This window comes from Pithys albifrons, chromosome 7, assembly GCF_047495875.1.
Source record: "Pithys albifrons albifrons isolate INPA30051 chromosome 7, PitAlb_v1, whole genome shotgun sequence".
Classification (NCBI taxonomy): Eukaryota; Metazoa; Chordata; class Aves; order Passeriformes; family Thamnophilidae; genus Pithys; species Pithys albifrons.
The window spans coordinates 38,299,258-38,318,933 of record NC_092464.1 but is presented as its reverse complement, the minus strand read 5'-3'; the positions used below and the strand labels follow the sequence as shown (position 1 = coordinate 38,318,933).

Genomic DNA, 19,676 nt, shown 5'->3' with positions numbered 1-19,676 from the left:
ACAGTAGCGGCAAATGATGGTCTCTAACAAGAAAAAGCAAATTACTATGTTATAATTTTCTCAATTTCATAACCTACTTTTCTGTACCATGTGTAGAATGTACTGCTTTGTTCTATTTGTTTCTGTGCACCATGTCAGAGAAATTATTCTCTTCCTATGACGTACTTAGGACTTAAGGACTTTCTTTCTCCAGATCACACATATTGCCTGATTTTGTGCTATGAGTTACTTCCTGCTCCACCTGCAGAAGGATACGCAAAATAATAATCCTTAGATAAAACACCATATTAGTATTTTAATAATCTGTGCTTTGTCCTGGCTTTAAGAGTGGAGAATAACCTATGTTGCTGAAATATGTTGGATGTGAGTGCTATTCTGTGTATGAGGTTTTGCTCATTTCCATAAAATAAAACCATAAAACAAACCATAACACTGAACCATACAATTCATTTTGTCTTTCAGTAGCAGGTCTATAGTGTTTGACATTGTTCAGTGTTCAGGAAAAATACTACTACCATTAGTAGGAGCTGTGGAAATCCATAAAGAAAGATCGATTTCCTAATTGATTAAAGGTGCAATATGGTTATCCACAAATGCATTCTTTATAAAACCAAATAAACACAATCTAATGTTATTGCTAGCTTTGGTTAAGGAGAAATTGTGTTATCATTATTATTAGCACAACAATTTTGCTAATGATAGAAAGTGTTTTTCTGCAGTTCATTTTTCTACTTTAATCCATGATAATGAAAGAATTAGTAATTAAGCAATGCTGAAATTAGTATCAAAGAGCTTCAAGTATGCTTCAGCTCAAACTAGCAGTATAGCCGCATATTTCTTATTTCCTCCTTAAAAGTATCTCTATGTCATGTGTAGCTTCATCCATTTGTGGTCAGAAAATAGCTGATTGACTATCTAGCTCTGAAACCTGAAAATTTTCAAACGTGGCAGATCTGTGAGTATCATCAAAAGTAGCTCTCCACTGAGATGATAATGTAGGGTGGAGCATAAGGAAGTGATTTTTCCCATGTCACCAAGTTCAGTTCTTTTAAAGACAATGTTATAAATGCGAGACCATTATTAAATATTTCTTGTTCAGCGTTAGAGCTGAATTAGAATTGAATGTTTAAGTAACCATGTTCCCTGCATTTTGAACAGAGACCCTGTTTGAGATCCCTTTTCTAAGTTAAGTACAAATCAGAACCTGACAGTCCTTTCACCATACGTTTTGTCATAACTTATGTAATGGTTGTTTTGCTGATGAGACCCTAGTGAGCTCCAGTAACATATGACCATGACTAAAAAAATTATGGCGACCATTTCAGTTTATTATGGGCATGCAAATGATGCTTTTTGAAGGTCATTGATGTAACTGATAAACATGCACAGTACTGCTTATTCAATGTATGTCAGTAGGATGCTTTATGAGAATGGTATTTCTCGTGTAGAAGTCTGATCATCACAGAAAATAGCTGATATCTTCACTGTCCAGGTTAATGACATAATCATTCCTGAGATTAATTCAACTGTTAATTTAAACTATGTAAAGGTTCTGCTTTATGAGATTTTCTTCTAAGGTTTTGTCATCATAGTTATTCATTATATTTCATGTCATATGAGTGAAGTGTCTCCACTATGCAGAAGAAAACTCCATTTCCAAATACAGTGTTCCATAGACTGTACTCGAGTCATATGCCTTTGAAATGTGTGCTTGCTTGGAACTAACATGTGGAAAGATTGGGAAAAGTATTGGAGTTGTGACTTCCTATTTTGTTTAATCTCCCACAAAGCAGGGCAGTTTGTGTGTTCTGTATCACAAGGGGGTAATAGAAATGGAGGAGTGATTCATATGAAACGAAAGCCCATGCCTTGTTCCAAAATAATCTGCAATGAGAGAGTTAAGGTTCAGCTGTATCAGCTTTTGACTGTGTAATTAGAGCTGTCATGCTACAATCATCATTTTCCAACTGTGTGAAGTAGCTTTTTTCTGCTGGACGTGAATAAGAGACCATTTACTATGCTTGAATATATTTGCGTAATTTCAGAAGATAAGTTGCTTATGCACTAAGCCTGCTAACATCTGCAAATATGCAATCAATAAATAATGTGCATTGTGGGGTTAAAAGCAATGCTTCTTTGCTGCTCTGTTGGTATTAGGACTGAATTTGAATAACTTACTAGATATACTTTAAGAAGTTTTGCCCGTTGCTTCTCTGTGTGCTTGGCAGCTTTACTGTACAATACTCACGTGGTTCTTTCCTGTGGCTGAGCAGCCTCAGACCTGCATATTGCAGTCACCAAAGTGGTGTGAACTCAATGTTTCTTGTGTTGTTACTTGGTACAGTGATTTGTGATGACTGAAAAAGACATAGTGAGACATCAGCACTTCTGTTACTGAACTGTATGTGCTTTGGAGTAACACAATTTTCCATGTCCCTTCCTCCTAATAATTGCCTTTTATGTCACTTAAAAAGACTTTTCACACTTCCTTCATTACACCTTATAGTACATTCTTCTTACTGATGTTTTGGTATTTTGTTTTGTTTTTTTTTTTTTACTTTCCGCTCTCATGCGTGCAGTAAGGTGACAAGGAAATCAGTGGAGATTTTGAGTATGTTTTGAGATTAACAGAGGAGAAAATGCAGTTTTTATCTGGGCTGCTGACATTGCACACTTTTTTTATAAGCAGCCTGGACACTGTGGAAAGAGGTGACCTCTTGTGGGAAATCATTTATTCTGACCAGTAGCAGCAAAACTCATGCTCCTGCTGATAGAATGGAAAAATAACTGTGGATGGAAATGTGTAGCAGCACCAATGAGAAAGCTGGAATTCCTAAAATTTTATGTAAACCAGAACTTCTCCTTTTCTTCCTTTTATGTAAGTTGCTGAATTGTCCTGTGTGAACAAGGCATGGTTAGGACAAAACCTAAAACTGCTTTCTTATGCAATGCTATCTACAATACATTAGATAACAAGAGGGAAAATGGCGAAGGAGAGGAGCAATGTCATGAAATTCATAGCACTCCTTTCACTTTAAAAGTTGTTTTATGAACCATTATTCTTTTGAAACACAGGAGCCAGTGAGGCATTTGGTGGTAGTTTCTTTATCTAGCTCTGAATTCTTAACTTAGACAAAAGACTATCCAGTTTAGTAAGTTTGTCTACAACTTTTTGTTCAGTGTGACTTCATTGAAGTAAAAATTTTTTGTACTGTGAACAGACATTGATTGCATGGGAAAAAGATTCAAAAAGTATTAGGGTTTTTTTTCCTCCTTGCTGATTGCAAAAAGCAAATCTCCTAATTCAGCACAAGATACTACTGAAGAATGAACAACAATTTATTTGTTTTAGTTATGCTGCAATATGCACTAAAATACTAGCAAAATTTATTTCCCACATTTTATTCTTTTTTTTTCAACCTCATTCAGTGGTTGAACATAGTTTCCCACAAAAAACTTCTTGAAATGGCAATTTTCATAATATCTGGGCAGTAAATTTTTTGCACACTGGTCAGAGAAAATACTTAAGCTTTTATGACTTTTCTTTCATATCTAAATCCTGCATTTTTGCTGTTCTGCAGGTGAGAAATCGAGATGATTCACCTAAACCATTTGCAGAGTCTCCTTCCTTGCATTTTGTTGTTGCTGATTCTTTTCTGACTCTGTGCTACTGCTACAGTTTACACCTCTGCTATCATGTTTATAGATCATGAAAAGTCACGGCTTTGGGGTAGTAACACTCTTGGGTAGTAAACTACCATGCTATGACTTTCAGGGAAATGGTGTCACCTGCTCTTTTCATTGCGTTAGCCCTCCTTTCAGAGGAAGAGGATTGGATGGAACATTAGGGAATGGAGAAAGTCTTCAGAAAAAGTGTATTTTCCTTCAGAAGTGGGGATTATCCATTAATTTCCTGGGAATTAAGAATTGTCATATCAGCTTGAGATGTCCCTGGATGTCATGTCTCTTGCAAACTTTTTTTTCCCCTTAATGTCATGTTCTAATGGAGGTCCTCTTGGCCAGTTAACAGTAAATCTGGTGCACGTTATGCTCTGGATTTAAGCCTCAGGTTTGTGGGTCATAGTTACCTGTATCTTGTAAAGCAGCACAGCACAGCATGTTCATTTTGGGTATTCTGTAATACCTCCCAAATGTCAAAGCTGGAGGTCTCTGAACAAGCAGGACTGGCTGAGGGCAGTGTGTCATACTTCTAGTGCTTTTAGATGTAAATCTTCCTCCTTATTCCTAAGCACTTACCTGTTTTCATCCTATTCCTATTCCAATTAGTCAACTATTAGCAGTTTTTGCTTTCAATAGCACTTTTGCAACAAGATGCACTGTTAAAGCACCACTTGTGTTTGCAGAGATTTTTTTTTTTAATATTCAGAAAGGTAATATCACCATATAGAACATCATAATTCAGCACAAAGTTTTATCAGAAGGTGACTGAAAGAAAGCTCAAGAAAGAACCAGTTCACATGAGCCAGGTGCATGACATTGATATTTCCTCTAATAAGCACAGTAGATCCACTTAGCTTTGTGAGTATACAAAAAGGATGAATGGGTGGTAACTGTGCACAAACTCTTTACATGTATGGAAAAAAATCATGTAGGCTTGCTTTAGTTAGCTTTCTGCTATTACAAATAAATAAAAATGAGCATTACTAAATTTTAATATAGACCAATCATAGGTAAAGTGTGGCATTCTAACAAGTTATGGGAAAGCTGTGGAGAAAGTTTGATTGCACATGGAGTGACTTAAAAAATGATGTGCAGTCACGTAGATAAAAGATACTTTAGCAATTTCCACAACATTCTTTGGATTTGGGGAGAGAAATCCATAGCAGTTAAACAAGTTTTCATGTAGTGTGCCTGTTAATTGTCCACAGAGTAGCATGATGGAATTAAGAAAAAACACAAAAACCCCCTAGAGAACTGTATGAGTAGAAATTTATGTCTAAATATGCTTACAATGTTTTTGAAGTTCCTTCTTGTTCATCAAATGCACTTAAGAATGTGCCTATATCTTTTACTGAGGTATGGTTTTGGTCTCCTTTTTTTGTACAGTCTTACGTCACAACTGAATAAAATGTGTTGTGGCAGCTTATTATGAATCAAACTGTTTAAACCAAGCAAGCCTCTAACTTCAGATTGAAAAAGTTAAAAATAATTCAGTCTTCTCCCTGAATATAAGACTGCACAGATTCTCTTTTTATACTCCCAGCTAAATGGAGTGCCCTCTTTTTGATACCGTCTTGAAGCAAGATGATTCATAAATTGTTTTCATCCAAAGGACATGGATGTTGGTCCATGAAAAATTCCACAGTGTCACACAGCTGGAACAAGTTTAGAAGTGGGCCCTTATTTTGCTACCTTTTAGCAAACCTGGACAGAGTTTCTGAGAGTTGAGACAGTGGAGATGATATACTTAGAGGTGTCTTAGACAGCACACAAAGGCTGCTATTTTATGCAGATTAGAGGTGTAAGTCTTTCACTGTGTGCCTCCTTTCTGCATTTAATCTTCGATGCTCATAGTTCTTACTCTGCATGTTCCAATCGTTGTTCTGTGATGGTTGGCTTGTCATTTTTAGACTTTTATGACATCAAGTTTTCAAAACATTTTGTTGCTCCTCGGCATGCAATGCTTTCTTCCATGCTGAAAAAATAACTGCCCTTTTAGTCCTCAAATCTGTGCTAAAATATTCTTGTGACAAGTAGGAAAGCTAACTGTCATGATTCTCTTTGCACTTGTGCTTAGCAACAACATAGCCTCTTTATAATAACTTCCACCCCCACCCTGGCTAGAACCTACCATACACACTATTTGTCTGAACTGGTTTGTGTCTCCATTTAAAAGTTATTAATGTTTTATACAAATGATGTCTTTGTGTTCTATCTGCAGCAGGAGTATTGATAATCAATGCTAAATTAGCTGGATAAAGTTCAGTTACTTTGGGAGCAATATGTGTCCACCTGTGTTGTTTCTGAACTCTGTGAGGTGCTGGTCTGCCATTCTTTGCTTCTCCCTGAGTGTGGCACCAGTCTCATTTCTGAGAACACTGGCATTTGATCTTGTATGTACAGCTAATAAACTGTTGAAACCTGTTTTGCAGGCTCTCCATTTAGTTCTGCTTATATCACTAGGTCCAATATAGATTATGATGACCATGGCTTCCTTCCAGACCTTCTCAGTAACTTGTCTTCTTTTAACATGATGGCAGTTTTTTTCCTGCACTGGCATCTGGTAGGCAACAAATCTTCTGTGAGTCATGACAACGCACAAAGTTGATCAACATTTCCTGGTATTAATTTCCTAAGAGCTAGCTTTTCCCATTTTCAGTTGTTGTCTTACTTCAAACATAGTTCTGTCATCCTCAATGAGGTTGTAAAATGATAGTTTTGTATCTCTCCTGTAGCATTATTTTTTCATTTTTAGGGTATGACAGAATTCAAGCAGAATTGCGGAGCTATATCTGAATAGAAGATAAAAAAAGGAAATATCAAATGTTAGACAAATTTCACTAATGCTGACTTTTTCTTATTTATGGCTTTTAATTCCTCAGATTCAAAATACACTCTTTTTCATAGCCATGTCACTGAAATCATTAGTTTTTTTTTTAATCCTTTAACATGTTTCTCAGTAGGGGAAGGCTATCTCAAGATTAGTTTTAAGACCAGCTCTAATGAAGTTAATTACAAATTCTTGTTGATTTCAAGAGAAGGAGGCAAGTTCCTCAATCTGTTGAGGAAACTAATTAATGATAGCACATGGTTATGCTGGTTCAGTATAAGTCATGGAGTGAGTGTGCTGTGGGAGCGAGTTAATTTGTATAAATGTCTTTCCTTTATTTCTCACATTAATGCTTATAGGTTAGCCTGGCTGGAGTTCCCATACACACAGCATTGTAGATATACATACATAATCGAGATTTTCCTCCATTTTTTCCATAGATATTAAATTAGAGGGCTGGGAAGATACACTATTTGTGAGCAAAGCAGCTCACTTGCTAAACTAGTAATTTGTCCTGTAATTGAAATTCATATTTTTAAAATACTTCTCTAGAAACCTCATGTTAGGGTAATATGTCTTTAAATGCAAGCCTCCCTAATGGAGATGGTATAATTTATTATATGAATGTAACAGCATTTTGATTATAAAAGCAATATTCAATGTTTCTTTTCACAGGCTTCAGCAGCATAAGGACTGTTAGGCTAGAACCAAAACCAAGATTCAAGATGTAGTCTCCCTCTGTGTTGGATTCTATAATGTTATAGATAGAAAAGGAAAGTTAGTGAAAAATAATGTTATGATCAAACATTTTGTGAGCTTTAAGCAATTTCATTCATAGTGAAGTACAATGAAAGTAAAACAGGAAATGTAAAAAGTACTCACTTTGGTATTTTGAGTGCAGCTGGTTAGTAGTTTTGTTGAAGATTATTCAGAAATGGTGAACTCAACCTGATCTAGCCTTGAAATTAGTTCTACTTTGAGTAAGACATTGAGATACATTTTCACCTGAATTATTTTAATCTTCTTTAGAAAATGCACTGGGAAAAATCAGTTTTAAAGATTCAGGGGCCTATTTGCCTAATTTACATCAACAAAGAGCCAAGTTATATTCAGCCAATGGCTTGGGTTTTTCTTCATAGCTGTGTGTTTAAAAAAAAAAAAAGTCAAGACAATTTCACTATGAATGTCAGTGTCCTGATGTTATTTGACAGAAGCAAAGCAAATACAGTAAAATCTATATTCTTTGAAAGGTTCTGAGATGTAAAACAAAGTGTTCAAGCCTTTTTTAGTATCTTTTTTTTTTTTAGCAAATTGCCTGTAGCATATAGTCATCGTTGCTGTTGATCCATGTTAGAGTTTATCTAGTCAAAGACTGGAAAAATAAAATTCTTGCCCTCTAAAACAAGAAATCTAGGAACAAAGCTAGTAGCGTGCATGGATTGTTCTTAGACCTTTATTTCTGTCATTAGTGATGACAGAGGGAAAATCGTGCTGCCGGATGCAGTAAAGAACAGACACCGTGTTATTCAATGATGAATTAAGATAGACTTAATTTTCATGATGGGTTGGTATTAGTAGCCATTCAACCTTTTTTTCTTAAATTAACTTTTAATGTAAACCATTGAAGATTTCAACAATAGACTGTCACGATCACTGGAGTGATCAAACAGCTCCATAAAAAATTGTCCAGTAAGTGATAATGAATTTGTTTGGGGTCTTTTTGTTTGTTTTGTGTGGTGTTTTATTCTCTCACTGATGATGTCTCATCATTACATTAAATTATGATTAGTTAAAAACTACTTTATGTTGAGGGAAACACACTTTTCTGCTTAGAATCATCAAGGAAATCTGGTATCAAAAGTATCACTCATCAGAGTATTCATCATGTTTAAAATTTTGAAATGTTTAAGAATAAAACATTGCCATAGTAATTCACTGTATTGTATTTAGTTTTATCACTGACCCTTTTGATGTCCATGACCCTTGTCACAAACAGATGAAATATGCTTAGGAAAGCCAGAGAAAAGATCCTGGAACTTCCAAGCTTTAAAAAAATGTACTATTCAGAATTGAAGTGTTATAGCTAAAGAAAGAACATTTAAATAAGCATATTGCTGTCATAGAAGTTTCAGTACTATTCAAGAAAGAATCATTTTGATATTACCAACACCATGCTTTTTTTGCAAGCCAGAAGAATTTATTTCAATAGATGACTCTCTTAATTTTATCACTGTTTTTTGAATGTGTTCTGTAAATGCCTTTGTCTTAAGCTGTAGGCTAAAATTTGTAGTTTAGGTTAGTTTAATCTGTTATATGCCTGTAAATCTGTTCTAAGGGAAAAAAGTATGCTGCTTTTGTGATTCCTTTGATACAGCATACAGCCCATCCCACCAAATCCATGGACTACATTAGTAAGAATACTAGAGGGTCAGGTTAAATTGGCATGTGTGTGCTTCTGACTACAGTGATTTGTCTTGCATGTTGAAGCAATTGGAAATCTGACAAAGCATTCATACACACATATACATACACACAAAAAAGGCAGTTTACTCTTAGTCTGCTCAGAAATTTGTTAGCTCTTGGCTAGTTTGGAAGAAAATTCCAATGCTGTGCTTAGTAGGGAGTGCACTTGTGCACCATCTGCTGATTAGCCCAGAGTCCTTATGGTAGTCAGCAGTGAGTTAGCTTTTAATCTTGGAAAATTGTGGTTCTTTTTTTTTCTTTCTCCCTAAAGAGCTGCAGTACTTTATTATTTAAAGGAATCCTCCAAACAGCTTGCATTTATTTTGTCAAATCAGAAGTCACATTCATGGTAATTTCAAGCGAACAAATGGCTCTGGAAAGCTGAATTGCACTTCTAATTCAGTTTTATTCAAGCCTGCTGAAAATTTAATAGTCCAGAGAACCTAGTCTTTCACAGTGTAATGTAAGGTCTTGAAATGTAAGAAAGTCTTGCAGACATGTAAACCAACACTCAGAAAGAACAGGTGTTATTACTTTGACAGATCTCTAGGATTATATCAGTTGTTGATAGGGTTAATGAATCATCATGCCTATATGTAAGAATTTCCTTTTTCCACTGGGAATAGGGAGAGGTATAATTACTATTCTATGCAATTAAGATATCCCTGGTGTATTTTGGTACAAGTAGGAATTTCTATATAGAGCTACTCTTTCATTTCTTTGGAGAATGAACTTCATAATATTGTTTTTTTTCTTTTTTCATTTGCTAACTGTGCATGTTTTCTGAAGTCTCATCACAGAAAGCTTAAGTAATCAAGCTTAGCCAATCCTCAAAAGTTACCCAGAAAGCGACTTGTCACCCTGACTTACTCCTTGTGGATATCCAAAGGATTCTGGGTTAATGTGTTCTGACAGAACTCTCCATGCTCTGCAGTTCACCTGCTATAGATGTTATGCCATTAAAACATGCTGGCTGAAGCATCATGTGCAAACACAAAATGGCAGAACTAGCAAGTTTATACAACAGTTTCTTCAGAAAGGCAAGGCAAGAAAAAATAAATGGTATCTGCTTTATCCTTTGTATTCCTTTAATAATAATGCATTTCACAACATTTTGAGAGCAAAGCTGACAGAAATATGTACACAGAGCTCAGCAGGATTTTGAAATGTTCTCAGATTGTTTATTTTGTGTACAAAATGAGGTGCCTAAGGCTCCTTTTCTCTTGACATTGTGTAAGGTTGAAAACCACCCATTGTGACCCAAAGAAGCCCTATGGAAAAGGCAGCATATTACACATACCGAGGACAGTAATCAGGCCAACAGCAGCTTCCTACTAGACTATATTCCTGTAACAATATGTGAGGTTAGACTCATACTGTTTAATCTCATGGAAAACTTTAGAAGGTTTTGGTTCCCGTGGAGAAGTGCTCTCTCTCGTACAACAGTGTCCTTTATAACCCCCCGTGAACAGTGGAACAAACCTTTGAACAAACTTCCCATTTATGCAGGATGAAAGGGGTTCAGTGCTGGGGCATGAGGACACAGGCTAATGAGGAGATAGTAGGATTCTGATGGGGCTAGGTCAGTGCTTTTTCAGGATTTGGTGGGAAAATCAGACTTGAAAATCAATTTTTATAGGATGGGATTAACTTGCAGAGGTAAAAGCAAATATAGACAATTACTACAGTGAATAAATTAACAACTTGTGGGGATGACTACAGGATAAGGGAGGGAACTGTTTGTCTTGCATGTTGAAGTAATTGAAAACCTGACAAAGCATAAGATGTATTTTGCTTCCTGACCATCTTGAAGTCGTTAAGGAAATTAGCATAACTTTCCATAGAACTCATATGTCACATTTATTTGAATGCCTGGTGCATGCATTTCCTACTCAGATGGTGGGCTCCTTCTGCCAGATGCCAGCAAGTTGGTGTAAATTACCCAGCAGAAGTTAAAATCTTCTTTCATTGCAAGCTGACAAAGTGAAAGAAATATGCACAAACCCCATGCTCTTTCCAGACCTGCCACCCTCTCCTTTCTTCCTCCTTCTTCTTCAAGGAACTATAGAAAAAGAATTCGCAATCCTTATCTGAGAAAAACTAAAGTGAAATGTTTATCTGAGAACTGCTTGATTTTTAGTAGGTAAAAGACTTAAAAGTTAAACTGTGGCATTTGTCAACTTTTTGAATTTATGCGAAAGTTGAATTTTCTGCTGTTTGTAGTAGAGTGTTTCAAAATAAGGTTTCCATGCTACAAACCTAAAAAAAAAAAAGTTCTTATTGACTGCAACTACGTTTCAAGAAAAGACACTTCTGCATTATATTTTTTACCCCATATAAGTACTAGCAAGATGATACAATGCAAAAAAAAGCCTTTCTGTCTGGTTCAGCACAAAAAGGATTTGTCCATATTTATTTAACATACTATTTGAATGCTAAAGTACTGAGCAATGAATCACACATTTCCTCTGATGTATCCAGGTTTCCTTGCACAGAATATTAGGTGAGTCTTGGAAATTTTCTCTTAAAAATATAAAACATACCTAATTCTTTGTACTCTTCTAGAAGAAAAAATATCTTAGAGTGTAAAAAAAGTTCCATAGGGTATTTGTGTTCAGTGTCATCAGTTGTTCTTCTAAAAGTGGTTTAATTAGATCATGATGTGTGTGGAATTATTTAATACCATATGGTAACATTATATTTGTTATGTTGGCAGTCCTCAGGATGGAGATTCTGTTACCCTTACCTCTGTGTAAGGCAGAAGAAATGTCAAGACTCTAGAGGAATACTATGAATAGCACAAAATACTGGTAACATCAAAAATTAAGTTTATATGGGTTTTTTTGGTCTAAGTTCACTTTGTACTATGCAATCATTTTTTCTCCTTGTTTTTCTTTATTGGTGACCCTTGCTATTCAGACATTACTATCTAATTAAATTGCAAAGAAATTATTCCCACAGAATCTCCCTTTCACCTTCATTCCTTGCTCCCCCTGTGAATACTGAAAGTGTTGTAAGCTCTATTTTCTTGTTTACTGAATTGCTCAGAAGTTTGCAGATTTGGTTTTGGTTTTTTTTTAAACCTTTTCTTTTTTGTGAAGATCAAAGTAACAAGTTTTCATTGTTCAGAAGTTAGCATATAAGATCTAATATTCTCACAGGTATAGTAGATCCTAACATCCTTGGCTTTTTGCAATTAGAAAAAAACCCTGGTGGATATTTAATTTACCTGGCAGTTCATTGGCGTTTGAAGCAGCTACTGCCGAATTCTGAAAGGGTTTTTCTCTGAGTAAATGCTTGGGGGCTTGATCTGTGATTTTTTAAATGCCTTTGGGAGGTGAGATCAAATGCATAAGAATGTAATTGTGTTTATTTTTTTATATGAATCCCACTGCTAGAATCCTTAGGGCTTTGCTGTAGCAAAGATATTTATGAGAATATTGCCCTTGGCACAGTTTAAAAGGGAGCAATGTAAAACAGGGACAGATGAAGGGTAGGCAAGCTGGTGACTCTGGTCATAGAGAATGTTGAGTCTCCTCGATCTGGATACCCTATCTTATGCATAGCACGCAAACAAAATAGGGGACTGTGCAATATTTTGTAGTCACATTTCCATTTCAGAGGTTTGCTTGTGTATTACTGTTCCTGAATGTTCATAATTTCAGAAGCAGCAAAGCATGGCCAGGGCTAATCATGCAGCAGATGGATTCAGAATATGGTGTTGTCTGTGTGTGGTGTGATTTTATTTGGAGAACAAGAACTACAGGCATGTGACTATTATATTTAACCTTTGGTGTGTGACAAATATTTGCTGTTTGGACACTTGACCTTCTCTGTTCTTACAATTTTCCTTTTTTAAAGGGAAGACTAGGGCAAGAAGATGGTTATAACATCTGGCAGGTTTTTCGTAACAGTTCCTCAGCATGTCTAGGCTTAGATTTCCCACAAGTAATAGGTAGTAAAAATGATGAAGTAAGAAAAAGAGGAGAGTTATAAAATCAAGTTGTATTTTAAGTTTCTTTCACTGTGGCTGTATTGTTCTAGTAAGAAGGAGGAATTATTTGCCCTCGGTTCACCAAGAGATCTTGAGAATTACAGGGAACTGTTGGACTTAGTAATCCTTAAGGTCTTTTCTGACTGAAATGATTCTATAAACTAGCCAAAGTACCATTTAAATAAATTAAGAAATCTAACATTTATATTAATTTTGCTGATCAGAATAGTCCCAAAATCTGTTACTAATACATGTCTCGTGATTTATAAAAATAAGTATATGTATGCATATGCATGCAGAGGGTTTTAATTAATTCCTGAGATAATGCATAATTCTCTGCCCCTTTAAATTTGATGATTGAAAAATTAAGAATTCCTGCCCTTTAAATGTTCAGCTTTCACAGAGGTCACAGTAAATCTCTTAATCTCCCAAGCACTTATTCTCTTCTGTTTTTCACAGACATTTATCCACAGGATATTCATTTCCAATCTGTATTTAAATCCAGGAATAACTGTGTGGGTTTTCAGCTATCTGCTTTCATGTACTGCAAATGGGCTGTACCACAGAAACCCTGGATGAGCTGGAAAAAAAAAATTAAAAAAAAGTGATTAAAGCCCAATCATATTTGGCTCCTATTTCATCTTAAGCTGAGTCTCTGTTTATTCTTGGTGAAGAGAGCATGTAAGAAAGCAATTATTTGGGGGTGAGGGAAGGGCAGGAAGGATCCACAATAAAGGATTTATTCTGGCTTTAAAGAGAACATTAGCGTATCAGATTTTCAATCTTACAGTGGAAAGTAGTTGAACTTATCTGCTGAATGGGGTGTGAGAATTTGAAACATACTCTGGATATTTTATCAAATACCCTCAGAAATTTTCTTCATGTTCCTCACAGAATTTGTAGTCCAGAATCTTGGATATAAATGGTAATGGTTAGAACATGGTGATAATAACACCAAGGTTGTAGGTTCAATCCCTGTATGGACCATTCACTTAAGATTTGGATTTGATGATCCCTATGGGTCCCTTTCAACTCAGGATGTTTGTGATTCTGTAGAACTTCTCATTGTTTTGTAAATACACAGTAACTGTCAGTAACATTTTTTCCCATTAGTTAGTAGATGCTTTGCAGTAATTATGCTGAATGGCCCATTTACGCAAGAGAAACTTAGTATTAAATAAATATCATGTTGTAAAAGAAAACACAGAAACAGTCTTCTTTTAAGTAGTTACAATGGAGCTGCGTCTTGACCTGGCATTTTCTCTCTGCACATCAAAGAATTTGTTTCAGTTTTATTCAAAGCATACTAGAGAGGGAAAGTGAAGGAGACTGAAAGAAAATATGCTGAGGAGACCTTTTGTTCTGTATCTCCAGCCTATGTAAAATAACTCAAATTTGGAAACTATGCTAAGATGTATCCTGAAAAAAATATGGTATTACCAATGAACATAAATACTTTAAAATATTTTTTATCTTCTCTTGTTTTTTCCCCATCCTATTTTCCTCTCCAGTATTGTTCTCTGCATTATTTCTCTTCTCTGTCTGTGTTCTGTGAGCCTTTCCCCAGAGTACAAATCCTTCCACTTTCTGTTCACTGTATTTTCTGGCACTAATTCAATTTTCTGTTTTAGTATAATAAGTGTACTATTTTATCAAAGATAACTGAATAGCTTTTGGTCAGTAATAGCAAGATGTATTTCTTCTTTCATGATTATAATATTATATATACTTTAAGTATTAGTATTATAAAGATTTGGAACAACATTCATTGTTTTTTGTTAAATGTGCACAAAGTTTGAAATTTTACCTTTGAAAATTTTATTACTAGGGTGTGGTGATGAATGGTTCAGGAAAACAAAAAAATGTATTTCTTTCTTAATTGTGTGTCTTGGTCTCATGTGGATCTATAAGCACAAATAAATGGGCTCATTAAACTGTGATAATTATTAAATTGGCATATTCAATTAGACCATTTTTCCTGATGCTGGAAAAGTCTAACTGAAATTGTCATTAATAGCATGAGTAAACTTCTGGATCTATGGAGATTAAGAAAAACAATCAAGTCAAATTTTGTGAGATGCTACTTAGCTCCTTCAGATTCAAGAGCTCAGGCCAAAGAGTACCTTGAAGCAAAGTGACAGACTTGCACCAGTATCTCGGGTCTCTCATGATAGCACAAAAAGGGCATTGGAAAGGAGTTGCTGACTTGTACCAGCTTGAGGCTGGGCTTAATTGCTTGATATGCATAACCTAAAGAACAGATAATAATATGATCTAATTAAATGTTCTTAAACTATTTAATAAATGATTGCCTGAGCAAATTTACTTCAAACCCTCTGGTGCTAGGAAAAGAATAGCGTTGAGTCTTAAACTTGCTTTTTATTTATGTATTTATTTTCACTCCTTAAGGGACCAAACCTCTGTCCAGCAATTCTAAATCTGTTTCTGCCTCACTGAATTTATATATTGGGGGTTTCTAGCTCTGTTTTCTTACCAAGCCAAGCACTTATAAAATAATGCACAGTGTTTCTGTAACCAGGAAAGTATTACTTCATTAGATCATTTAAACATGAAGTTGTTACATTGGCCTGCATGCAACAACCTGTCCTCACGCTGCAGATTCATAGCTAAAACTGAAAAACACCCCCAGCAACAGAAATGTTCAAAGTCGAATAAAGAGAAAACCTGAAAAAAAAAGTTATTTAAAAGTTGGGTAACTTTAGTAGTAGATTTCTAAATCTAAAAATCAGTTCTTTAATAAATTAGTGTTCAATGTCTTCTTTTCAAAAACAGTGAGTTTTGATCACACCAAGTTCTTTTTTGTTGTAGATTCCTGTATGTTACTGATGAATTGTGTGCTTCTCAGCATTAATATTTCTTAATAGAATTGACTATACCAATGAAGAGAAATTGTCTGTGAAAGAAACTTGTTCGAACTAGCATTTAAGTTGCAAGTCGTAGAGGTTTATGCTGATGAATGGCCCATTTAAAAATAGGTGGACTAAAGCTCAGAGGATTCTCCTTTGCAACTTACTGACTTTAGTCTTCGTATCTTAGTCCCCTGGATGTTACAGCCTTTCCTTTATTTTTCATTTTGGCAAAGTAAATGTAAGCAAGTGGGATATAACCATGGTCTTCAGGATTTGAAACGTTCACAAAACCTGATTTTTGTCTTTTATTGCAAAGCTTATAGATTGAAACAAACATTTCTGTTTGTCAATTAGCTTTAATATTTTGCATTTGAACTTAATTAATTTTCCCAACAGCTAATAGCTGCATTTAAATGAATCCTGTTTTGATGACTAATTACTGTGAATTTATTGCTGTCTTGATATTACACCAATGATTACAGTAAAATAAGTTTAAAAACTTTGCTAAATTTTTAAGTTGTTTGCTTATGGAGAATTCATTCATCTGCTTTTGTGCAAAAGCACTGTGGCAGTTGGGACTGCACATACTCTGTGCTACTGTAAGAAATAGTTTATATCAGCTTCTCATTTGGCAAATTATCTGATAGTCCAGCAGGCATTTTCACCTACTTGTAATACCAATGGAGAAATTTAGTATCTAAATAAGACTTCTCAGCCAACCCAAATGCAGGTGTGGAATATGAAATATGCATGATTCCTGACTTGCTCAAAATCTTGCAGTGAGTTTCTGGCAACCAAAACTGGAATGAAGGATATCTGATTGAAGTTCCAGTTGTCATGACATGCCCTCTTTTGACATTTATACTCTAAATCTGACAGGGAATTCACTTACCAGTCTAAGTGTTATCAAAAAATGTAGTAACTCTTTTTCTTTATCCACAGCTCCCTGACAAGAATCAAACATATATTTCATTTTGTATTTTGAAAAGCAATGTTGCAAACCTTATTTTTGTTCAAGGATTTTTTTTTCTCTAATAAGGTTCATCTGGTAATAATTTCTGATTCTTTGGCTTCTAATATATATTAAACTTTGTCTTCTCAGCAGACCTGCTGTCATCAGATTCTCAACAGAGCTGTACTTATTTTCATATATTTCTAGGATTGGAAATGGAATAGTCAGCTGTTTCTTTCCTCAAACCCTGACCCAAGAGTGGTTTGTGAGAATACTTGTATATCTGTTTAAATTTAATTTTCTGTGAATTTTCCTTTGAGATTTTCTTATTAATTTGTTGAAAGTCCAATCAAACAAAAACAAATAAACAATCCCATCAAACCAAACACATATCCCCAAACTGAACAAACCCCTAACTAAACTTCTAAATGTTTTTTAGCTGGAAAAAGCTAAAGCATTTTAATCATCTTAGGACATCAGAATAACGTAAAGCATAAATGTTATTTTATGCTATATACATTGTGTTATGGATCATAACAAAAAATAACATGTAGTTCCACTGAGGGAAGAATGGAAATTTGTAGCCACACCATTTCTTAGTGTGCTTAATTTATAGGATACTAAGATAGGGTTATGAACTGAAAGTTAGAGAAGATTTCAGTACCAGCCAAACTCATAAATTATTTTATTTCTCTGAAATGTAGTTGAATCCATCAGAGGCTGAAGAATACATGCCAAGAAATGATCAGGTTCATGGCACTGAGCTGTGATTCCATCAGCCATTTGGGACTGTTCTCTGAGGATCTTCTGAGTTGCAGTAGCTTATCTGCTGCTAGTGTCTTTTTACTGTTTGTTTTTATTGTTACTTTTACGTAGCCCATTTATCTCTAATGGATGGATGGATTTTAAAACCATCTGCAGTTGCTATTAATATCACTCTTCAGTGTATGTATTTCCACAAGCATTTGGTAACAGCTGTTTGAGCAAAACACTTTTTGATTTACTTCCTTTCTATCTAATTTTACAGTACCACTTCCTTTTCTGCTTATTTTAGTAATAGTTGACTATCACAAAATGTCAATCATAAAATTTTAAGAAAGTCCTTTGAAAGAGTCCAGTGAGGTATTTGGATTTAAAAATAAATACTTAGCATACATTTTATGTCAGCAATTTAATATCTACACAGCCTATTTTAGTGGTATTTCTGGCAATAGCTTATCAGAAGTTTTAGTGTTACTGTAAAGCTCCCTTGTTTATTTATATGCAAGTATGTTCTTCTGGCAAATAAAAGAAATTATTTACTGTAAAAGTTGGGCTCAGCATATATTTATTTGCAAGATTTAAAAATACGGTTGCATTCTCATGACTTCAACAGTCATACAGCATTCTTTCTCCTTGATTACTGTTTGTGTATATCTAGGTATTATAAAAGCTTTCTAATTAAGTAAAAGACTGTACAAACTTAAGAGATATATAAGTTTTAATGATCGGAAACTCTTCCTGCAATTATAAACCCATGGAAAAATATTTTGCCTGACATGAGTCCCTCTTGTGTTCTGCAGGAGATACCTTCATTTAATGTTGATAAAACTTAGGATACGCAGGAAATATCAGTGGCCACTTTAAAAACAGTTGGTTGAAAATAATGGCGCTGTTGATGTTTGGAGCAATAGAATATATTTCCCTCTTTCGATTCTAGAATGACTTTTGGTAGTTTTCTTTGAAATGATTCATTTTCCATTCATTTGGATATGGAGAAAAACTCTTTTTAAAGCATATGATACTTTTAAGGTCTTGAGATAAGAATATACATTTTTCTTCTGCTACCTTCAGTGTGCTCACTGGGTAAGACTAATTCTAAGTCAATCTTAGAGTTGTAGCTTTACAAATCCAAAATTTTCCAAACAAATTAGGCATTTCTAAGCTAGGAACTTTTATCATTGAAGCAATGTTGATTGTTTTCCTAAATGTGATTTTTCAGCGTTGCTGGCATTAGATGGTAACTTGTGCTTTTTCTAGCCTGGCCTGAATTTCTTGGGGATTTACAAATGTATTATATTAAGGTACCAGCCAGACTACATCAAAATGAAATACAAGTCTAGCTTTTTTTGAAAGGTGAAGTGCTTAACAGTTCTACTTGCTAGTCCTATCATTTGAAAGGATCAAAAGCAGCTTGATAGTCTGAAATTTAGCACTATTTTGCTTTGAGGAGAAAGTCATCTGTTTTCATGTCATCTAAAGCCAAATAATCTATGACAAAACTGGAGAGAGTAAGTCTTTCTTTGGTTGTTGTTTTTTTTTTTCCCTTTCTTTATGTGGAACATAGAGAAGAGAAGAATTGCTGAAATATTGTTTGAAAGGCTGATTGTAGAACAGGAGATGCATTTTTGGAGCATCGGATAGCAGCCTGAAAATGCTGTCTTGGCTAGCTTTGGCTTATGCAGCAAAAATGTTAAGCCCCTCCAAAGACAACCTTTGATGACCTATATGCTAATACTTCCTGGCAAGCATTACTCTTCATTAGAAAGGAATCTAATGACCTTCTTTGGCAGAGACTGCCATCTTCTCATGTCACCCGTGATCTCTAACAGCAGTACTGAGTGGGTGAGTTCTTGGGAGTCGTGCACTATTCCACAAAGGTCTGTCCTGCATGGGTTCATTCAGAATGTGTTTTTGGGGAATATGATAATTCTTGCCTTATGAAACTTCAAAATAATGTAAGAATAAATATTGCAGTTTAAGTGTTGAATTTGCTCACTAGCAGTTACTTTTGTGTGACAGTTGCTCTAAGGGTTGTGGAAATGGTTGCATAGACACATTGGAGAATCTCTCTCTGTAGTCATACTTTAATCTTGGGGCTGGATCTGTTCCCATTTTATAGTTTGT

The 19,676-nt window shown here is 35.0% G+C and overlaps 1 protein-coding gene across 2 annotated transcripts in view; it reads left to right on the top strand.

Annotated features, from left to right (window-relative positions):
• ZNF385D (zinc finger protein 385D) overlaps positions 1-19,676 on the top strand; it is a 407,938-nt gene that overhangs the window by 81,052 nt on the left and 307,210 nt on the right. The gene's annotated exons all lie outside the window — the stretch shown is intronic.